This window comes from Myodes glareolus, chromosome 2, assembly GCF_982192425.1.
Source record: "Myodes glareolus chromosome 2, mMyoGla1.1, whole genome shotgun sequence".
NCBI lineage: Eukaryota > Metazoa > Chordata > Mammalia > Rodentia > Cricetidae > Myodes > Myodes glareolus.
Genome location: NC_142027.1, coordinates 3,928,825 through 3,951,366, shown reverse-complemented (window position 1 = coordinate 3,951,366; position 22,542 = coordinate 3,928,825). Strand labels below are relative to the sequence as shown.

Here is a 22,542-nt window from a genome sequence, read left to right as displayed (position 1 = left end):
TCATAGTCACTCCTATCTCAAACTCCTTCCAGTACCACCCAACCTCCCCAGTCCCCAAGATATCTCATAACTTATTGCAATTTTCTTCTAAGATTTAAACCATTTAGTTTATTTTTTAAAAAAATATAGTGACCACACAGCAAGGAATAATCACCCTACCTCTTTCTCCTCAAAAATAAAACTTTGTTGATGTATACATTTGTGCTGTGTATCAGTTTCCTCCAGGGTGGAAACATTCCATCTTACAGGGAATCTCATTAATACAGGATTGATCACCTCAAAATAGTTTCAGGGAGTCCCTGTAACTGACCTGATTCATGAGGCCTCTTCTTCCCTATGTATATGAATAATAAAGAGTGCTGAGAGTCACTCTCAGACAGGCTAAGCAGCCTGGAAGAAGCAAGCTCCAGGTGAGATGCCTGAAAGAGGCTCAGACCAGCTGGGACACATGGAAAAAATGCCTTCCAACCTCTGAACTCTCCCAAAGCCCTGGCTAAGGCTCTGCAGTCCTCACATTTTCTGTTTTTGGTGCAGATTCTAAAGCAATCAATTTCTTTTTTTCCTTTTTTAGAATATATGTTTTTAAAAATTGTTTTTAATGAACTATATATTTTTCTCAGCTTCCTCCCTTCCTCTCCCCTGCCCTTATAACCCCTTCCATGGTCCCCATGCTCCCAATTTACTCAGGAGATCTTGTCATTTTCTACTTCCCATGTAGATTAGATCTATGTATGTGTCTCTTAGGGTCCTCATTGTTGTCTAGGTTCTCTGGGATTGTGAACTGTAGGTTGGTTTTCTTTGCATTATGTCTAAAAGTCACTTATGAGTGAGTATATATGATATTTGTCATTCTGAGTCTGGGTGACCTCACTCAATATGATGTTTTCTAGATCTATCCATTTGCCTGCAAATTTTAAGATGTTGCGACGCGCATCCTGACCAGCAGGAATGAATGCCACCAAAAACGAGAATTCCTTCCCTGGTCACGTCTTTATTCGGAGCCCTTTGATTGAGGAAAATTGGGGGAAGGGAAGATAGAGCAGGGACGAGAGAAAGCTTAGAGAGAGGAAGTAGAGTCCAGAGGCAGCTGCTTTTAAACGGTGGAGAGGCTTGAACGCTGTCCTGATTGGTTAATGCCATTCTGCTGGTCTGAGCATGTGCAAGCAAGGGTGCAGGCAAGGGTGCTCAGCCCCACGCGGCCAAGCCAGGTATACCTCCAAACTGCAGGACCACCTGTGCCTCCAGGTGGCTCCCAACATCTCCCTCTTCTCTTGTTAATAAGAGCAATAAGGCAAAACTATTTTTCAATCTGGTCCCCACCTCATGATGTGTGGACCGATTAAAGAAAAGAAAAGCAAGACACACCCTCCGCCAATGCATACCTTCCTCCGTGCTTTGTGGGACTATCTGATCCCTAGAGGGTGCAAAGGCTATGCATGGCTAATTGTCTATGAGCTCTTTTGAAGCTGAGAGTCAAACTTGGGGTGAGGATACACATACCAAGGCTGCCAAGGCCAGTGCCACAAAGACCTTGTCCCTCCTCACTTGGGCTAGCAGGTAGCATACCAATCAAAGACATACAGCACTTCCACCTAGACACAGCATGCCAAGAATATCTCTGCTCCCACCCATTCCTAAGGAAGGAAAAGGCAAAATAGAGTCAGTCAGAAAATTGTTAAGAGATAAGAGGTTGCACAGGGTGCTGCTCAAGTCGATGGTATGAAACAGCTGCTCTTGACACCGCCCAGAAGGTCATCACTGCTGCCTCCACATGAATCTTCCACAGCAGGACACTCAGCATCCACTGGGTCATCTCTCTTCTTTATTTCTCTTGTCAGTCTTGCTGGCATCCAGATATATGTCAGCATTCCTAGAAAAACATAAACAAAACTCTCCTCCCAAATTAACATTTAAGAGTACTAAAAACTCTCAGTGTAAAAATTCAGCACAATCAGTACTGGAAGTAGGCTGGTTTTGAACTTAGAGACTTGCAGGTCTCTGTTTCAAAAAGCAAATCTTGTTTGCCTGTACCAGCAAAATTTTGAATTAAAAATTAAGTGTAAAGAATGCAAGAGAAATCCTTTCTCTGGGGGAAGCTGTCACTGGTAGTCCCCCTCTATTGTCTAATAACCAAAACAGTTGTCATTGGGAATTGAACTCATGACCTTTGGAAGAGCAGTCAGTGCTCTTAACCTCTGAGCCATCTCTCCAGCTCTGCATTCAAATGAAAAAACCTCTAGGTAGCATTGTTTTATTCCACCCGTTGCCTGAAGCAAAAGGTCCGCCTTTGTTACCTAGGATACGGTAACCAGGTAGACACGCCTTTATTATGATAATCACGACCAGTTCTTTGAGGGAAAGTGGGCGTGGGCGTAGACCATCAATCTGACTACTTCCTGCTGACAAAGGGACGATGTTTGGGGGATAAATGTTTTTATCTGACTGAATTTTTGGTGACAAATGTTTTTATCTGACTGAATTCTTGGCGGCTGTGGCTGTGAGCGGCGGCAGCAGCAGCGGACAGCGACAGCTCCGCCTCTGAGGCCCATTGTGGCGCGTTCAGCATGGCCCCAAGGCATGGCCCCACCCCGGGCCATGCGCAGGCTAGCCGTTTTCTGGGCACTCACCTCCCCGATCGGGGAGGGCCCGGTTAGGGCCGCGGGGGGCCCCAGTCTCAGACCTTCCCAGGGGCCGGGAGTGACGAGCACTCAGCACGTGGCCCCGCCGGTGAGCTTCCTCCGCCCGCCCATGTTGCTATGGAAACGCGGTTCATTCAGAGTTTGGCCCCTCTCCGTCTTTAGGTCTTTAGCGGCGCTGTTGCTCACCACGCAGCTTCCTCCTCTGCCTCCTGAGTGCTGGGATTAAAGGCGTGCGCCACCACCGCCGGCTACTTCCTCAATCAAAATTAAAGTTTTCTGTATGTGAGAGCCAGAGACTGAGCTCTCTTAACAAATTTAGGCGAAAATCACCTCCAAAAGCTCTGTGGCTCTTTAAGAACAGGAAAGGCAGTCTTCACGCATGATCAAACTCGCCTCCCTACGAGACTGTTGCCCCAGTCTCTAACAGCGAGTACGGAGGTGGACGGAAAGGGAGCGGAAGCCGCGGTCTCCCGTACCCCATCGTCCTCATAGTCCCGCCTTAGTTACCTCACCTTTTTTGCTGCTGTTCACACTCCTCCTGCACTGAACTTAAGGAATTTTTCTTCTCCGTTGCTTTCTGTACCTTCTTTTAGATACCTTAACTTTGATTCTTTCTATTTTCTTTTCTTTTTAGGCCTATACTTTTTCCATTCTTTTTCCTCCCCTTTCTGGAGGATTTAACTGACGTCACTCACCGCTCCACGTGTTCAGAGTTCTGAAATTCACGGCTCTCTGTGTCCTGGTGTCTGATCTTGGCTTTTTCTCCTGGGCTTTCAGCACGTTGCTGGTCGCTTCCTTCTCAGGGTCCCCCAGCGTAGTTGTCAGGGTCCCTCGGCGTCCCGGGGTTTCGAGCACCAGTTGCGGCGCGCATCCTGACCAGCAGGAATGAACGCCACCAAAAACGAGAATTCCTTCCCTGGTCACGTCTTTATTCGGAGCCCTTTGATTGAGGAAAATTGGGGGAAGGGAAGATAGAGCAGGGACGAGAGAAAGCTTAGAGAGAGGAAGTAGAGTCCAGAGGCAGCTGCTTTTAAACGGTGGAGAGGCTTGAACGCTGTCCTGATTGGTTAATGCCATTCTGCTGGTCTGAGCATGTGCAAGCAAGGGTGCAGGCAAGGGTGCTCAGCCCCACGCGGCCAAGCCAGGTATACCTCCAAACTGCAGGACCACCTGTGAATCCAGGTGGCTCCCAAAAAGATGTCATTGTTTTTTACTGTTGTGTGGCACTCTATTGTGTAAATGTACAAATTTTTCTTATCCCTTCTTTGGCCAAGGGGCATTTAGATTGTTTCCAGGTTCGGGCTATGACAATTAATGTTGCTCTGAATATAGTTGAACACATATTCTATGGTATGACTGAGCATCTTTTGGGTTTATACACAAAGTGATATTGCTGGGTCTTGAAACGTTTACTACTTTTCTGAGAAATCACCATACTGATATCCAAAGGGACTGTACCAGTTTGCACTCCCACCCGCAATGCAGGAGTGTTCTCTTTACCCCAGATTCTCTCCAGCTTAAGTTATCATCAGTGTTTTGATCTTGACCATTCTTACAGGTGTAAGATAGAATCTTAGAGGGTTTTTATTTATATTTCTCTGATGACTAAGGATGTTGAACATTTCCTTATGTGTCTTTCAGCCATTTTAGATTCCTCTGTTGAGAGTTCCCTGTTTAGGTCTGTATCCTCTTTTTTTTCATAGCATTTTTTTGTTCTTTTGATGACCAATTCCTTGAGTTCTTTGAGTATTTTAGAGATCAGTTCTCTGTTCAATGTGAGGTTGGTAAAAATCTTTCTCCCATTCTGTAGGCTTCTGCTTTGTCTTGTTGACCACCAAGCACACAATTTCTACTCTATTTATCTGCGAGGATTAACTTAACAGTGTTCCCACTTTCCTCTCTCCTGAGACTAATCCTTAGGTAGTTAAGTTTGAGCACCAGGGTCAGCTGGTGTGCTCAGAACTAAGATTTCTGCTTTAACTGCTTTAGCTTAGCATACCCTTCCTGCCTGTGACATTTGTCTTTAAAATAACCTACCAGGGGCCATGTGGTTAGGAGAAGCCTGTCACTCAGCGCTGTGACACTGAACATCAGCCTCTGCTTCCATGGGCTCACTTAGTGTCTTGGGGACTTGCTGCTCCTCATGGGCTGAGCTACTGGGATATGAATTCTACTCACATAAAGTCACAGCTTCATTAATTGGCCTCATCAGCCAGGAATCTGTTATGTCTCCATTGTTTCGCTCACACTTCCTGTAAGGAAATGTTTACTAAGCAATTTAGTGGTTGGCCAAGATCCAAGGGAGGATGCTTAAGGGATTAGAGCTTGCAGTAAATTATAGCAAAATATAATGGTCTACTCAAACAAATGCCAAGGACTTCTGCCTAGAAACACCATAGACAAACAAGTTGCCATCTGATGTACCTAGAAATCAGAAAGTGTGTTCCCTCATGCATCACATTTCAATCCAGGCTGATGTAGCTCATCGGAGCCACATGAATGATAGCTTTCCTGGTACTTCAAGGATATTTACAAAAACATCAATTATATTTTATAAGGGTTATATTCATTTAGTCTTAAGGTCCATTATCTTTGTACACAATTCCAACCTGGAACCAATAAAACTGGAGAACATGCCTATGTGGTTTTGTTTTCTGAAATATAAATATCTACCCACACAGGATAAGGACCTGAAAGAGTCACAGAGCTTAAACCAGAAAAGATTTTAATGTCTACACCATGGAAAACAAGTTGACACTTTTAGATATCTTAACTGTGCAGCACTGCTTAACAGCAGAAAAAGAATGAAATACACTACACAGACAGAGAATGAACTCTAAGAACATTATTCTAAACACAGACACAAAGTACTCACCAAATATGACCCTGTCACATACCCGGGGCAGGTCACTCTGGGCACCAGCGAGAAAACACAGGCCCACCCAGCACCTTGTGGTCCCAGGAAGTCAGCCACTATTATGGGTACAAGGGCAGAGGGCAGATACAAAGGAACAGGGAGATGGAAGAGATTGAGATGAATGATGTGAAAGACACAAAAAATAATTAAATTTTTTTAAAAAAGCTGACCATATATTCAAAAATCTTAAAAAAGCTTGCTCTCATCCCCAGTGTCTGCATGGATCTGTGGCTGCTGTGGGTGGTTTTGGGCATCTTTGGGAGCTTGTGTTCAATCTACTGTAGCTCATTCTCCTAATAATTCACATACAGTTTGTGTACAAAGTTGTCACTACATTCAAAGACTCAAATTCTCAGGCTGTTATAACCTCAGCCCTGTTTCAGCCTCACAGTCTCCCGGGCACTACTATCTATCTGCCATGTTGGCAGACCCTGAATTGCTGCTAATACCAGATAAAGTGGGGTTTTTCAGTAGGGAGTCCTCTCAGCTTCTCTTTTGAACCTGAATTAGTATAACCCAGCTGTTAAGTCTGGAGCATAGCCCCCAACCCCTGTCATCCATCCCAGCACCCCTGGCCTGGGAGTTGCATTAGTCTGGACTCCAAATCCCAGCATGCCAGTTCCTGACCCCTCCATGGAGGAGTGTCAGTACCACTCCCACAGGGTATTTAATTGGGCTTGCAAGAGGAGAAACACATGGCCCCGGGTTTGCATGTGCTCCCTGCTTTCCTATCCCCCCGCCATGTGCTTGGCCATCCATGAGCATCATATTTAATAAAACAATGGGCATTTTAATTTGGTTTGATTTGACCTAATTGGATTACTTTGTGCCAGGGAGCTGTCCCTCTTATGATATTTTTTTCCTAATATATGGACGTCTTTCACCAAGAGGACTTAATTTTTCTTGTGCTGGAAAATGGGCCTTCCTGCATACATGCTCTGCCAGGCAAGTTCGGCTTCACTTGGTGAGTTCCCCCTTTTAAACTGCATGAGGGTAGGGTTTTGGGGTGACCTATTCGCTTTATCTGGCTTTGGTGGAAGTCACAGCAGTGCCTAAAGCCTGACACACATGCAGCACAAGTCAGGCCTTTTGGTGAGATGAGATTTGGATGACAGAAGACGTTCCAATTCAATTTCTCATGTACCCTGTACATGAACACCTGACTCAGCATCATTCCAGTGGATGCACTGCAATTGGCTCCTGTCAGAGGCATGCACTTAAAGTGGGTTTCTTGCGATTCCTAGCCGATTTCAAATGCCCTTAAATGGGCACTTAAAAACTTTTTAAAGTTGCACAATCTAACTTAAAGCAAATTATGCTCCAAAGTCTACGTTTCTTCAAGTATGGCGCTCCCGTATTTTCCCTCCCTTTCTGCTGTTCTTTCTCTGTTCACTGGCAACCACGCTTTGTCTCATCTCTACTTCTGTCTCTATGTTTTCATTTGCTGCCTGCCCCCCACTTCCGTTCCAATGCCTCGCACTGCTGCATTCCCCCCAAAAGCAGCCGATTCCACATTAGCACCATGTCAGGCCCCTCTGTTCCAAAGTACTTCAAAGCTGTGCACCACTGTGCACTCATTTGGAGACATGGCGCAGCTGGTTTGTGGAGCAGCACTTGCTCATCAGTTTCACTTGCCTGTATCAACACAGGTTCCTATCAGGGCCCCAGCACACACCAGGCGCTAGGCCTTCCTTCTCCATAGCTGGTTCCCTGGTCTCTGCCATCTGTGCTCAGGTCACTTCTGGCATCTCCGCTGCTGCTCCGCCCTTCCTTGCTAACAACAAATCTGCTTTTCCTCCACATCCTTCCACTCTAAAACTCTACAAAAATGTTTCATTCTTATGTTTCTAGTTTCTCTTGAAATGCCTAGTCAGCTGACACAGGTCCCCTAGGCTGCCCTATCTGTTTCTCTGTTAAAATAATGTGGCCATGATATGTTTATATAAATGTATAACTGTGTTTTTGTGATGTGAATTAAACTTTGTGTTTGTGTGCTTCCAGATTACAACAGCTCTAAAAATTTAGCTTAAATGCTACGTCTAAAATACCAGGTAATGGTACCTGGCTCTCAAGTGCTTTTATAGATATGAGATCATGGCATTTGAACAAGAGCTTCTAACAGAGAGACAGCCAGCTTCTGCAGCACCCTATGCATCCTCAAAGAAGACAGAAGACCTGCCATCTTCAGGCTTGCTCGGGGTTTTCAAAGAGACCCACACATAGCAAAAAGAGACCTTTTACCTAGAGAATTGATCTGCTTTTTCCTGTCAAGACGGGTAAGACAATCTTCCCATTCACAGGAAAAATCTGTGGGTCTTTTGCACTCAGCATCTAATGGCAAATATTGCTTCTAAGACTGATGTTCTCCAGGGAGCAGGAGAGGACTTGGGATTGCCTGCTAGCCAAAAGCTGTCTCATTTTTGCTCATCTATTCTTCCCAGATTTATCTACAGGCATTTGACAACTCAAGGTACTGTTCTTTAATAGGCTTCATAGTTCAGGATTAAAAGGTTTCAACCTTCAGAGTTCCCAATTTCCTCTTAATTCAGAGTTCTTAATTTCCTATGGCACCAAAGTGTAAAATCTGTTCCAGTTCTCTTACAGGTTCCTGGAAAAGTTTTATGGCTACACCAAAATCACGTCTGGTAAAATCCAAGGTTTTTAATTTTTAATCCCAGCCAGTTTTAAGCATATTTTGCAGGTTACTCCTACTGCCTAAGTCAAGATAAACCTACAAAATGCTCCCAGGGCAACACCCAAAGCACCTGTACCAGTTCCTGGGACCTAACCATTGATACCAGCCCTTCTAGATTGACACCTGTCAACTAAAATCTGGTTTCTTCTGCTATTGTGTCTTATCGCATGGCTAGTCCCATTTCATAGGTCCAATAATAACAATATTATTTTTCTCCTAGATACCTGCCTTCTTACTTGCCTCAAGAAACAAACACCTGGCATTTCCGGGATGCCAATGAACAGGTTGCCCTTCCAACTACACCACCCACTGAAGCTAGACGCACCAACACCCAACTTTCCCCTCCTTCATGACACCCATGCCTGCCGGAAGTAGCCAGTCTTGAGTCCATACCCCTATTCCAATGAGTGCCTAAATTGTTGGTCATAATTATCACTTCAACTTCCTGTCACTCCTATATCCAAAGAGTCTGGAATGTTAAGTCTGAAGTGTAGCCTCCATGCCCTGGCATCCATCCCAGCCCCCTGGCCTGGGAGTTGCATTAGTCTGGACTCCAAATCCCAGCGTACCAGGTTCTGACCACTCCCACAGGGTATCAATGTGGGCTCCCAGAGGAGAAATACATGGTTCTGGGTTTGCATGTGCTTCTGGCTTTCCAGTATTCCTGCCATGTGCTCAGCCACCCAAGAGCATTGTATTTAATAAAACAATGGGTATTTTAATTTGGTTTAATCTGACCTAATTGGATTTCTTTGTGCTGGTGGAGCTACCCCTCTTAAGATTATTTTTTCCCAAACATCAGACAGAAACTAAACTGAAACCTTTTGTTGGTATTGAAAGTGTGTTTCTCCCAGCATCTCTGTACTAGGAATACAAGTGCAAACAAAGGAGTCAACTAAGACACCAGTGTCTCCCAGACACATTAGGACTCATGCTTATAAACTCAAGAGACTGCAGCGGTACACACAAGATCTGCATAAGTTCAAACCAGGCAAAATGGCAGCACCGAAAGGGGAAGTGAACATAAAGTCCCACTCCTAACCACTGATAGCTGCTGAGAAAGGGGAAATCTGTTTTCTTTAGTGGAGTGTCACTGGGAACATCAACTCACTACAGGGCAGGCCCCATACCCAGTAGAAGCTGGTCAACAAAAAACAGATCCCGTGGTGTTTGCAGTTGCTTGTTTGGTCTTACTGGGTTTCTTGCTTGTTTGTTTTGTTATTTGGTGTGTGTGTGTGTATGTGTGTGTGTGTGTGTGTGTGTGCGCGCGTGTGCACACGTGTGTGTTTAATGGAGAGAAGATGAACTTGGGTAGCTAAGGAAATGGGCAGGACCTTAGAGGAGTTGGAAGAAAGAAAACAATCTGATGAAAACATAATGCATGAAAAAAATCAGTATTTTTTTTAAAAAACAAGTCACCGAAGAAGACACAGCAAGAAGTGCTCACAAAACAAAGACACAAAGTGCTGATCTGTCCATCAGCAATGAAGTGGTCTCGTTTTGGGAAATCCAGAGTAGAATAGACTGTCTTCATGTTCTCTGTGGCTATTAAGCTAAACATAAAACCAGACAAGCTCTGCCATTCTTCTTGGATGCTCAGTCCAGGCCAAACAACTTCAGAGCAAGACAAGGCACTTATTGTCAGATGTACCTTCTGAGTTTCCTCATAACAAAATACTCACTTTTCACATTTCTTGTATATTTCACTTTTTTCATGTGCAAACGTAGATCCAAAAGCATGCTGCTAAAGTCAGTTTGAGGATAATTTAGCACACATTACTTTTGTCAATAAAAATAGAATCCAACAAATACCATTTGAGGAATAGTTAATCCACATTTTAGAATGGCATAATTCAGAACACGGACAACACCAAGTACTGGTGACTCTGTGGAGCAACACAACCATTCCTCTGCAGCTGGAGGGAAGGCAAACAGCATGACCACTTTGGAAGGCAATCTGCAGACCATTCTCAGAGCTGATGTACCCTCCCTTATAGTCCAGCAGTCAGCCATGCTCTTCAGCATTGACACAAAGGATTTAACCTCATACAACAAAAAGACAACATATGTGTTTATAACTATAATGATTTCAGCCACATAAGGCTGATACTTCTGAGTTCTGGAGCCATGCACATGTAGATGGTCCTATGGAGAGAGGTTCCTGAATATTAAAGGTCCCTGCATGACCCATGTGCATGCATGGATGGTTACATCCATGATGATACAGCTAAGCCCCTGTGCACATGCATGGTTATGTCCATGATGACTCAGCTAAGCCATTGTGTGCATGTGTTATTACATCCACTATGACTCAGCTAAGCTCTTGCATGTATACATTAGCCTGTCATCTGCATCATCTGCATATGACATAGTCATGCCAACAATGCCCTGTGTACATGTGCTAAGCAGCTTTTAAAAAGCTGGATGTGCCATTTTTTTTCTCTCTGCACACTGATTCCCCAGGCTGTACACAGCCCTTCTAATAAACTCCTAAGCATGTTTGTGGCTTCCTATTAACCCTTATAATTTATATCAACCCATTATTCTTATCAATGTTAGCCACATGGCTCAGTACCTTTTCAGTGGGGCAGGTCACATCCTGCTACTTTGGTGTCTGGACAGGACTAGGAAAGAGATTCCTTCTTTCCAGATTATTCCTGTTCTCATTGCCCCACTTCTACTTCCTGTCTTGTTGTCCCACCTATACTTCCTGCCTGGCTACTGGCCAATCAGAGTTTATTTAATGTAGTGAGCTGCTTTGTGTAGCACCTTAAAGATGGCACTGGCCTCTGCATTACACCCCCTGGGTAGTATGTGCTTTTAGTTGTAAATAACTCCATACATGGCTAAAGCTAAGGATCTGGCTTTTTTCTGTTTACCAGGTCCTATCCGCATTTCCCACGTGGCTTGCTGGAGTTGGCTACCCAAAGGCTATTTTATGTGTGGGCTGGCTTTCCCCGGGGTCCAAAGATTATTCAAGGTTTCCTGATTAAACTGCATTGAGAAGAGTCCAGTGTTGCGTTTTCTTTGCTGGCCAAAGCAACACAAGAGGTGGTGCCAAAACTCAGGATCTCCGCTTGTTAAGGACCCAGAACTCATTGCAGTCAGGGCAGTGCACTGGAATAGTTCCCAGGTAAGTGGGAATCCTGCAATCAAAGCAGGGGTATAGTTCCCAGGTAAATGGGAATCCTGCGACCAAAGCAGGGTTAATTAATTGCTTTCCCTATAAATAAAAGGAAAGCAACTGCTGTTAAAGCAGGGATAATTAATAGCTTTCTCTATAAATAAAGAGAAAGCAACTGCGACAAAAGCAGGGTTAATTAATAGCTCTCTCTGTAAATAAAGAGAAAGCAACTGTGACCAAAGCAGGGTTAATTAAGTGCTCTTCTCAGTAAATAAAGAGAAAGCAACTGTGGCAGAGTGGGGGTTAATTGCTATTCCCTGGACATAAAGGGGGAACAACTGCCAATCAAAGTGGGAAATAATTGCTACCCTATAGATAAGGAGTCAACGAAGAGCAGTTTTACAAGTTGACAAAACAAAAGTAAAAAAAAATATAAATCAAATATGGGCACTTCGCAATCACACCCAATCCTTTTGGCTCTTAATGAGCTGTTATGTTCAAAGAACTTAAAAATAAAACAAAGTACTCTGAGAAGGTTTTTAAGTGAATTCAACACGATCACACCTTGGTTTGCGGAGTCAGGGAGTCTCTCAATCTCTTCATGGGAGAAGCTAGGGAGAGACCTAGATTTTGCATTTGAGCAAGGGACCCTTAAGGGAGGGGTCAGGCCAGTGTGAAAGATGGTTAGAAGCTGTCTGGAAGATCAGCGTTGCAATGATGCGATAAAAAATGGGCAGGCAACCCTGGAGATTATACAAGAGGAGAGATCAGAAAAATCAGAGAAGACAGGCAGTGAGAAAAAACAACAAAAGCAAGAAAAATTATACCCAGAACTTTCTGAATTCAAAGAGTCAGAGGAGGGAGATTCAACGTCAACTGAGTCAGATGAAGAATTACAAGCACTCACAGAGAGATTACAAAAAACAAAATTAAAAAAGAGAGAGAAAAGGGGAGAAAGGAGGCTCAAAAGCTCAGATGCCTCACCCCATAACACCCTCCACCCCTCCACCTTATATGGGAGGAGGTCAGGACAGCTTTAGACGCACATTTTATCTAGGCGTTTGAAAAGTGGTGAGAACTGAGCTACGATTAGCATATCCAATGTTTCAAGGTCCGCAAGAAAACAGGTACAAAGAGCCTCTGGTTTTTAAGGTGATTAAATCCTTGGCTGAGTCTATGAGAATTTATGAGCTTATAGCCTCTTTTATGGTGGCGCAGATAGAAGCCCTGAATAGATACTACATAACACCTAGCCACTGGAATGGGCTTGCTCATGCATGCCTGAGCCCTGGACAGTACTTAGATTGGAGAGCCTTTTTGATTGAGTTTGCTAGCAAGCAGGTCACAGCTAATCAGGCAGCTGAAAATCCAGCATGGGACAGAGATATGCTGCTCGGACTTGGAACAGGCCTATGTGGAGTTGGTTAAATTGCTTAAAAAGAAGGGACTGTCTATAGCCCCTAAAAAGGTACAAAAGGATAAAATTATCTAGAAACACAAATTTATGAGAAGCAAATTATTCCGCAAAAGGTAAAATTGAGAAAAAATAATTTAAAGACCTTGAATGATTTTCAAAAGTTGTTAGGCGATATAAATTGGCTTAGATGTTATTTGAAGTTGTCAAATTATGAGTTAAAGTCCTTATATGATATTTTAAATGGAGATTCTGCTTTGAATTCTCCAAGACAACTGACTAATGAAACACATGAGGCATTAAAAAAAGTAAAAAATAGATTACAAGATGTCTTTCTACAAAGGATTCAAGAGAGGCAAGACATTGTTTTGTGCATTCTGCCTTCATATCACCAGCCTACAGGATTGTTATGGCAAAAGAGGCCATTGCTTTGGATTTATTCCAAAATATCTCCATCCAAAGCACTTGAGCATTATCCTACTGCTATGGCAACTTTAGCCCTAAAAGGGAATCAACAACGTTTACAATATTTTGGAACTCCCCCCACCACCATTATAGTGCCTTATTCCAGCCATCAAGTTAAGATCTTGTCGCTACGATAGATGATTGGGCTATTTTGCAATATGATTTTGATGATAACATAGATAATCATTATACCAAACATCCACTGTTAGGATTTTTTTAAGGAGCATCCTGTAATATTTCCCAAAATAACGTCATCGCAGCCTATTTCCATGGCCCCAAATATATTTATAGATGGATCTAAGACAGGCTATGAAATGTATGTGATAGATAAACAAGATCCTGTGATGCATCAGTTTCAACCTGGCTCTCCTCAGATTGTAGAATTACAGATTGTAGTTAAAGTTTTAAAAGTTTGCCCTTTTTCATTCAATCTTATATCGGATTCTGCATATGTTGTTAATGTCCTTAGAATTTTAAAAGTAGCTGGACCTATTAAAACTTCCAGTCCAATGTGCCTTTTATTCCAGCAATTACAACATTTAATCTGGCAGAAAAGAAATTGCTTTTACATCCAGCATATTAAAACACATACAGGTCTGCCAGGACCTTTGAATGAAAAAAATGATATAGTTGATCAATGGACTAAAATGAAATGTATATTCATAAATTCTACCTTGAAAAAGGCGAGAGCTTTTCATAAAGCTTTTCATGTCAGTGCTAAAACATTACAACAAAAATTTCTTCTCTCTTGAGCAGATGTTCTACAGGTAATTTTAGATTGCTCTCAATATGTGACTCATCAACATCCACCCAGTATTGGAGTAAATCCACGGGGTCTACTCCCTCTAAAAATATGACAAATGAATATGACACATATATCTAAGTTTAAAAATATAAACTATAAACATGTGTCTATGGACACCTGTTCAGATGTAATACATGCCACACCTCTAACTGGAGAAAAAGCGTGCAATGTCATTGCCCATTGCCTAAAAGCTTGGGCTGCTTGGGGCAAGCCTCAACAATTAAAGACTGACAATGGACCAGCTTATGTAGGTCAAATGTTTGCCTCCTTTTGTCTACAAATGGAGATGCAGCTTATTCGTAGATTGCTTTACAATCCTCAAGAACAAGATATTATGGAGCGTGCTCACCGCACACTAAAAGAATGTCCGCAAAAACAAAAAGGGGGAATAGGCCACGGCTGGACCCTGAGGGGAAAAAAAAGACTTTCCCTTGCCCTCTTTAACACTGACTTTTTCTCAAGGTCGTTCTGCAGCTGATAAACATCAGGACCCCCAAGGCCCTGCTAAAGGGATGGTCAAGTGGAAGGATATTTTGACAGGGCTCTGTTATGGGCCTGATCTTGTTCTAACATGAGCACGAGGCTCTGTTTGTGTGTTCCCACAGGACCAACAAGACCTGGTGTGGGTGCCAGAGCATTTGATTAGAAGAGTTCAACATGAGGAGCATCATGCCTATGCCTGTGGATGCTTCCCATGCCATGACTACTACTTTACCCATGTTACAAATTTGTCTAAACAGTTGTCTAATTATCTTTTAGGTAATTGGACTGGAGAATTTGGTGCCATGATGGAGCAGCTGAGGGTGGCTATCATTGCCGTAAATTCTACCCGAATGGATGCTAGAATGGCTGAAGGACTCTCGTCCTGGATCTCCGCAGCCATGAATCATCTAAAGGAATGGGTGGGCTTGGGAGCGTTAGCTGGTCTTCTGGTGTTGGTCTCTCTAGCCTGCCTGTGATGTATCTGTCGGATTAGGGACTCTAAGTGTCGCAGTACAGCCATGATTATGCAAGCCTTTATGGCTATAGAGGCTGGCCAATCCCCCCAAGCATGGTTAGCCACCATAAAAGGATAATTTGACGCATTCAGGGTGCGAGGCAAGGCACTACACTCAAGGACGGCTTTTGATGGCCTTGAGAAGAGCATGCCTAGCTACATGTGGGTTGATGCCCAAGTTCCCACCTCTGAAAAATGGCATTGGGCCAGTCTGGCACTCTTTGAGTGGAAGAAACCTAAGGAGGATCAGTACAAGGCTCTTGTTTTCACAGAGAGCAGGCCTCTACTCTTACCTATGGTGTCTAAAACAAAAAGGGGGAACTGTAGTGAGCTGCTTTGTGCCACACCTTAAAGATGGCGCTGGCCTCTGCACTCCACCCCCCGGGTGGTATGTGCTTTCAGTTGTAAATAACTCCATGCACAGCTAAAGTTAAGGATCTGGCTTGTTTCTGTGTACCTGGACCTATCCGCATTTCCCACGTGGCTTGCTGGAATTGGCTACCCAAAGGCTATTTTATGTGTGGGCTGGCTTTCCCTGGGGTCCAAAGATTATTCGAGGTTTCCTGATTAAACTGCATTGAGAAGAGTCCGGCGTTGCGTTTTCTTTGCTGGCCAAAGCGACGCAACAATTTAAAACATAATTGACAGAATACAGAATTGTCCCACACCGGGATTGTTGTGTATTCTATGTTTCCTCCTCCCTCACACCAGGTAATTTCATTGGTGCCATGAGACTTGGGAGGCTCTCCCGCCCCGATCCCCTCTTCTGAGGTCGCGATCCGGAACCGGGTATTTTCTCCACAACCATGTGTTTCATATACCTGACAGCAATTTCTCTGTCCAACACTGGCTTTCATTGGTGAGTTTCCCCATTCTGGTCAGCTTAACCATTTCTCCAAACCTGAGGAATTGACTGTTGAACTTCGGCAATCTTTTGGTGTTCCTAGAAATGGAAGAACTGCCCCAATCATGGTCTTCAAGGCTAGAGTTGAACCCTTCGCTGACATTTCTCTCTAAATTGCATCCCTTAGCTGAAATTGTGTTTGGAACAGCCCAGAGTCGATTCACCCATGTCCGGGGCCCCAGGGTTTCTCAGATTCTTCTAGCTCTCTTTTTTTCTTTTCTTTTCCTTTCTTGTTTTCCCTCACTGTGAAAGGCCACTCAGAGTGGCCTCTAGCCTCTCTGGCTTCCAAGTAAATCTGACTGGATCCAGCACAGCTATAACATCCCACCCATTGGCAGGGATGCTCTCCCACAGGTTCTGCAATATTCATGCACTAATTCACACCCTGCCTATAATTGAGAGATATCTCACTCAGTGCCTTGTGGTGTTGCTGGTTTCCTCTGGTTTTCACAGTTTCAGCTATGGGTAACAAGCCATCAAAGCCCACCAATCTAGCCTCCCCCTGGGATGCCTTTTAGAGGCCCTGAAACCCCAGGCCTTAATGCCCTACCTACAGATTCCCACACTTGTTCATCTTTGTTAAAAAAAAATTCCCTCATTACAATTCAGATAGCAATCTAAAGTTTCTGCCTAATGGCACCTTTGATCTGGAATATTTTATGGAGCTTTCTAACTACTGTCAGCGCACAGGCAAATGAAAGAAGTTTTCTTACATTCAAGCCTTTTACTATTTAGGCTCTAAGCCTAAGCCCTCTGTCCTTGCAAGTTGTTTGTGTGCTCACATGTCACTGGCTATGCCATCTGTAATGGAAGAACCCTCCCCTTTGGCTCTGGACCCAGTTAATGAACCCCCAACTTTTTTACCTCAGTTGGCAGCTACCCCCATTTCCCCAGTTCTTGCTCTTATCCCTTTAGCTCCTACTGCTGTTCCTTCATCCCCAGCTCCTACTCCTGTTCCTACCTTAGTTCCTACAGCTACTGCTTTGGATCCCCCTAAGGACCTTCCCAACCTCAACAGACAGACACTTCTGCTCCTTTACTTTCTGCTGCCTTGCCATCCCCTTCTGGTCACTCTTCATCTCTCTCTTCCCCCCACTAACTGTTCCAGCAGCCCTGTTGAATCATTCTTCCTCCCTGGTTACTGGCTGCAGCAGTTGCCCAGCACTGGCACCCACATTTACCCCTCCTCTCACATGCTCACATGCTGCTATGGAACCCAACCCTAAGCAAGCCAAACCCACTGCAGTTCTCCCATTGTGAGAGGTGGCCGGCATAGATAGATTGATTACAAAAACTGGGGTCCTATATGTCTAATTCTACCACTTTCATAAAACAATTCCAATATATTACCCAGTCTTATAATCGTATATAAATGATATCTATCTGATCCTATCTAATAACCTACTTCTTAAAGAACACAGGCAAGTTTGGGAGCAGGCCAGACTACATGCAGATGAGATCCACCAAAATCACACAACCCACCCTCTGGAGGCAGAGTTGGTCCCCAAACAGGAACCTCACTGGGACTATAATACTCCAGGTGGGATTTTAGCTTGGGACAGGTTTTTGATGTTCCTCCTGACAGGTCTCCATAAGGCTGACCTCAAGTCAGTAAACTATACTAAACTCTCAGAGGTCATTCAAGATATGAAGGAAAATTCTTCTGTATTTTTTGGAATGCTTCACAAAAGCTCTGTTACAGTATACTAACTTAGATTCAGAAACCCCAGAAGGCAAACAGTTGTAACATGAGGGGGCCCAGGAAGTGAAAATGATGCAAAGAGAGCAGGAGAATTCTGGGAAGGAGGAAGTTGATTCCTCCCACTCCTGCCCAGATCACTGAAGCAGCAGGATGTGATCGGCCCCACTAAAAAAGGTACTGAGCCACGTGGCTTAACATAGATCAGAAAAATGGGTTAATCAAGATGTGAGAGTTAGCCAGTAAGAGGCTAGACCTAATGGGTCAATCAGCTTTATAACTTACGGAGTCCTCTGTGTTATTTTCTTTGGGGCTAAACAGCTGGGGGTACCAGGTAGGACATAAACCCCAACAAGCAGACCCCCTCATGTTACAGACAGTTACTCATGACTCATTCTTTTCTCAGTGCTACTCTGACATTAGGGCTAAACTTAGATGTTTGGAGAAAGGCCCCTTGATCCCACAGACAGAAGTCTTACAGATGGCTTTAACATGTACCATGCAAGGGAGTGATAAAGCCCACAATAACTGTCACATGCTAACCATGGCCCTCTGACCAGCTGAGGTGACAGCCTGCCCAATCTGTGCTGTCCATTTTGCTCCCTTGCCCCCCAGAGCTTTAGAACCACCATGCCAGTGTTTCAAATGTGGTAGAACTGGTCACTGGACCCAAGCATGCCCTAATCTTCATCTTGGTTCTGTGAGACCTTGTCTGAGGAAGGACATTGGACAGTAGATTGTTGTTGTGGGAATAACTTCCGCTGCCTCAACCAATAGCTGCTGAAATACCAGCCCACTGGGGCGTGGTATATTTCTCTTTTAAAAAGAGAAACAGATCCGGATCAGGCTCTCTTGGTTCTGGCTCTTGGTTCCGGTGCTTGGTCGCGGCTCCTGCTCCCGGCTCCTGCTCCAGCGACTATTGGTTGAGGCAGCGGAAGTTACTCCCACAACAGATTGTCCTTGTGGTATGGAGACAACAAACCCAGAAAATTTCCAAGTTGACCTTCTAGTTCTTGCTATAGATGAGTGAGGCTGCCTAGGCTCCTTTGACCTGATCACAACCATCATCTGTAACGGGTTGCCACAGGTACACATCATGGTATCAGGATGGCTCATCTCCTTTTGCTTGGACACCAGAGCCACATACTCAGTACGGAGGAAATTCTGGGGCTTACCTCTCCTTCTAGTTTCCCTACTGGTGGGGTGGGGGGACAGCCTTATCTACCTCAGCAGATCCTACCACGTAACTGTGATTTTAGGGGTATTTATCTTACTCACTCATTTTTAGTCATGCTAACCTGCCTAGTACCTCTTATGGGAAGAGATTTTTTTTTTAGAGAAAGTAGCAGCTTCCATTTCATTTGCTACATCAATTTACCTTACTTCACATTCACCAGCAGCTTCAATCCTCTGTCTTCTAGCCTCCAAACCTCCCAGCCCCAATGTGTCTTTTCCTATACCAGCCTCCCAGGTGGACCCCCAAGTCTGGGACACCCCAAACCCCTCTGTTGCTATACACTATTGTTATCCAATTACAAGAGCCTACTAAGTACATAACTCAAGCTCAGTACCCCCTCTCTCTCCAGATCCTTAGGGAGCTTAAGACTATTATCTCTGACATTTTAGGAAAAATGTCTCTGACATTTTAGGGAAAAAAACTACCTTGCCCCATCTCTTCTCTTTTTAAAACTCCTATACTTGTTAGAAAACCTAACAGAACCTATTACCTGGTTAAAGACTTCCAGCTCATTAATTCCTCAGTAGTCCCTCTTCATCCTGTAGTGCCTAACCCTTACATACTTCTTTCCAGTATTCCTCCAGGAACCTCCCACTTCTCAGTTCTAGATCATACGGATGCTTTTTTCTTTATTCCTCTCAGCTCTCAATCTTAAAACATCTTTGCCTTCACCTGGACTGCCCTTCCCCAGGGATTCCGGGACAGCCCACACCTGTTCTGATCTTCTCTCACTGTCTCTCCCTAAGTCTAAACTCATACAGTATGTGGATGATATTTTACTTTGCAGTCCATCATTGGAGATCAGCAAAATTGATACCTCTACTCTTTTAAATTTCCTGTCCATGTGCATGGTTACATCCACTATGACTCAGGTGCACCCTTGCATGCATGTGTGGTTACATCCATGATGATTCAGCTTAGCTCTTGCATGCATGCAGGAGCCCATCATCTGTGTCATCTTTGTATGATGTAGTCATGCCAACCCCCTGTGTGCATGTGCTAGGCAGCTTTTAAAAAGCTGGACGTGCTATCTCTCTCTCCTAAGTGGGTTTGTTGTGTATCCCATGTTTCATTCTCGCTCACACCAGGTAATGTCAATCACAGATGTACTTTTTGTCAAAACTGAGATGAACTGTATATCCCCTAGAAGATGAATAATAATCTAGACAATCGAATAGTCTGCAGCACCAATAAAAGAAAGAAATTAACTAAAATGGGGATTTCCTCTCTTGAATTGTTCATGCTGAGACTTTTCACCAGAGGAAAAAATAACAAATACAGAAGCTAAACCTCTGACTGCGTAAGTAGAATGCAAGGAGAGAATGGTTAAGATGCTGGGGTAAATATCAAGGTGTCTTCTTCAGAAACATCCCTGTGTAATGAAATGACATTTCAATCAAGGATAGAATATCCCAGTAAGACTGTAGTGATGCTGAAAATGTATTTCCCAGAGACATCACACCAACATCACAGCACACACAAAATGCTGTCCATTGTATAAAATCACATGGGGTCTTGTAGGGCTGATGAGATGGGTCAGTGGGTAAAGGTTCTTGCCACCAAGCCCCAACAACCTGAGTTTAATCCCTGGGACTCACATCTTGCAAAGAGAAAATAACTCCCACAAGTAATTCTCTGACTGCCTCCACAAGAGTTCTCCCTCTTTCCCTCCCTCCCTCACTCCCTTCCTCCCTTCCTTCCCCCTCTTTCTCATACACACACACACACACACACACACACACACACACACACACACACACGATTCAGTTAAAGTACATGAATAGTTCATGATACCTGAAATCAGTCATCCATAAACATGAAATGATTCTTCCATGTCCATACTGACTACACTGTCCTGGTCTTAGAGTCTACTCCTTCTTATAGAAGATGAGCTTCATCAAAAGCTATGCCTTACCATGCCATAGCATGAGCCACATTTCCCCACCATAAGAAAAGTGTGAAGAAGCTGACCAACCCCATCATGGTAAGATCTCGTGACAGCACACATCTCAGAACAGATTCCTTGTTGGGAACATTAGTGTGAATGTCATAAACCCTGGCCACAGCAGGCAGGGCCCCAGCAGCAGCAGGAAAGGGAGGGATAGGCTACTGTGGTCATTCCCTGTGGGTCTTACAGCACAGAGGCATTTAGTCTGTGTTTGGGTAATATTTGGGGTGAAATCATGAATCTTTAAAAATTATTCCTATAAGAAAATTAGTATAAGCCTATAAATCTAACACACCACTGTTAAGTCTAGAGCATTGCTCCAGCCCCTGGCATCTATCCCAGCCCCCCTGGCCTGGGAGTTACATTAGTCTGGACTCCAAATCCCAGCATTCCAGGTTTTGACCCCTCCCCTCCTAATATATGGAGGTTTCACACTGAGAGGCTTTAATTTTTCCTTTGGGCCCAGATTCCAGGCCCAGGGTCCAGGGATCATGCTGGAAAATGGGCCTTCCTACACATGCACTCCGCCAGGCAAGTTTTGCTTTACTTGATGAGTTCCCCTTTTAAACTGAATGCGGGTAGGGTTTTGGGGTGACCCATTCACCTTTTCAGACTTTTGTTGAAGTCACAGCCGTGCCTAAAGCCTAACACACATGTGACAGAGGCCGGGCCTCCTGTTGAGATGAGATTTGGGTGCCGGAAGACGTTCCCAACCAATTTCTCATGTACCCCTTACATAAACAGCTGACTCGGTGCTGTTTTGGGGGACACATTGCAATGGATTCGTGTCACAGGAATGCATTTAAAGTGGGTTTCTTGCTATTTATAGCCGATTTCAAACACCCTTAAGCAGGCACTTACAAATCTTTTAAATTGCAATAATTTAGCTTAAAGCAAACTACACTCCAAAGCCCACATTTTTCAAGTATAGCACTTCCGTCCCTCCTCTTCTGCTTTTCTTTCTTTGCTCATTGGAAACCATGCTTTGTCCTGCCTCCACTTCTCTCTCTCTAAGTTTTCATTTGCAGACAGCTCTTTTGTCCTGCCCCAACTTCCGCCTCTCCGCTTGACGGTTCATCAGCAGTACTATGCCCCTCACACACACTTCTGCCCTCTGAGCCTCCCAAGTGCTCCTCCACTGTGCACCGGAAAGTGCAGCCATTTAGGGTATCTAAGCCTGCAGTGCTCAGTCGCGAACCCTTGTGCACTCATAAAATGGTGAAGTCCCAGTTAGTGTCTTGTCGTGCCTGCCCTGTGTTCCAAAGTGCTCCAACTCTGCCTGCCCAATAGAGCAGCCAGACTCCAAATTCCAGCATGCCTGACCTGAGGAAGGGTCAGGACCACTCCCACAGGGTATTAAAGTGGGCTTCCGGAGGAAAAACGTGTGGTTCCAGGTTTGCATGTGCTCCCTGCTTTCCTGTCTTCCCACTGTGTGCTCAGTCACCCGAGAGCACCATATTTAATAAAACGATGGACATTTTAATTTAGTTTGCTCTGACCTAATTGGATATCTTTGCGCTGGCGGAGCCACCCCCTTAGGATTTTTTCCCTAATACCCACCTGCGGACATTTAAACATTTCGCACACTCAAAGTCTTCTAGAGTGTTTTGCAGCCCAGTTTCAGTGCTAATCATTTCCAGAAACCTCAGCAGATGCCTCTTTAGGACGCAGTTATAAACCCTGGATGAAAAGCAATAT

General features: G+C 44.2%; 1 protein-coding gene and 1 non-coding gene across 2 annotated transcripts in view; one reads left to right on the top strand and one right to left on the bottom strand.

The window, feature by feature from the left end:
• Positions 1–22,542, top strand: part of LOC125392825 (beta-1,3-galactosyltransferase 5) — a 580,132-nt gene that overhangs the window by 250,770 nt on the left and 306,820 nt on the right. The window lies entirely within an intron of this gene.
• Positions 2,434–2,743, bottom strand: LOC148122891 (Nuclear RNase P). The gene has a single exon (XR_015737342.1).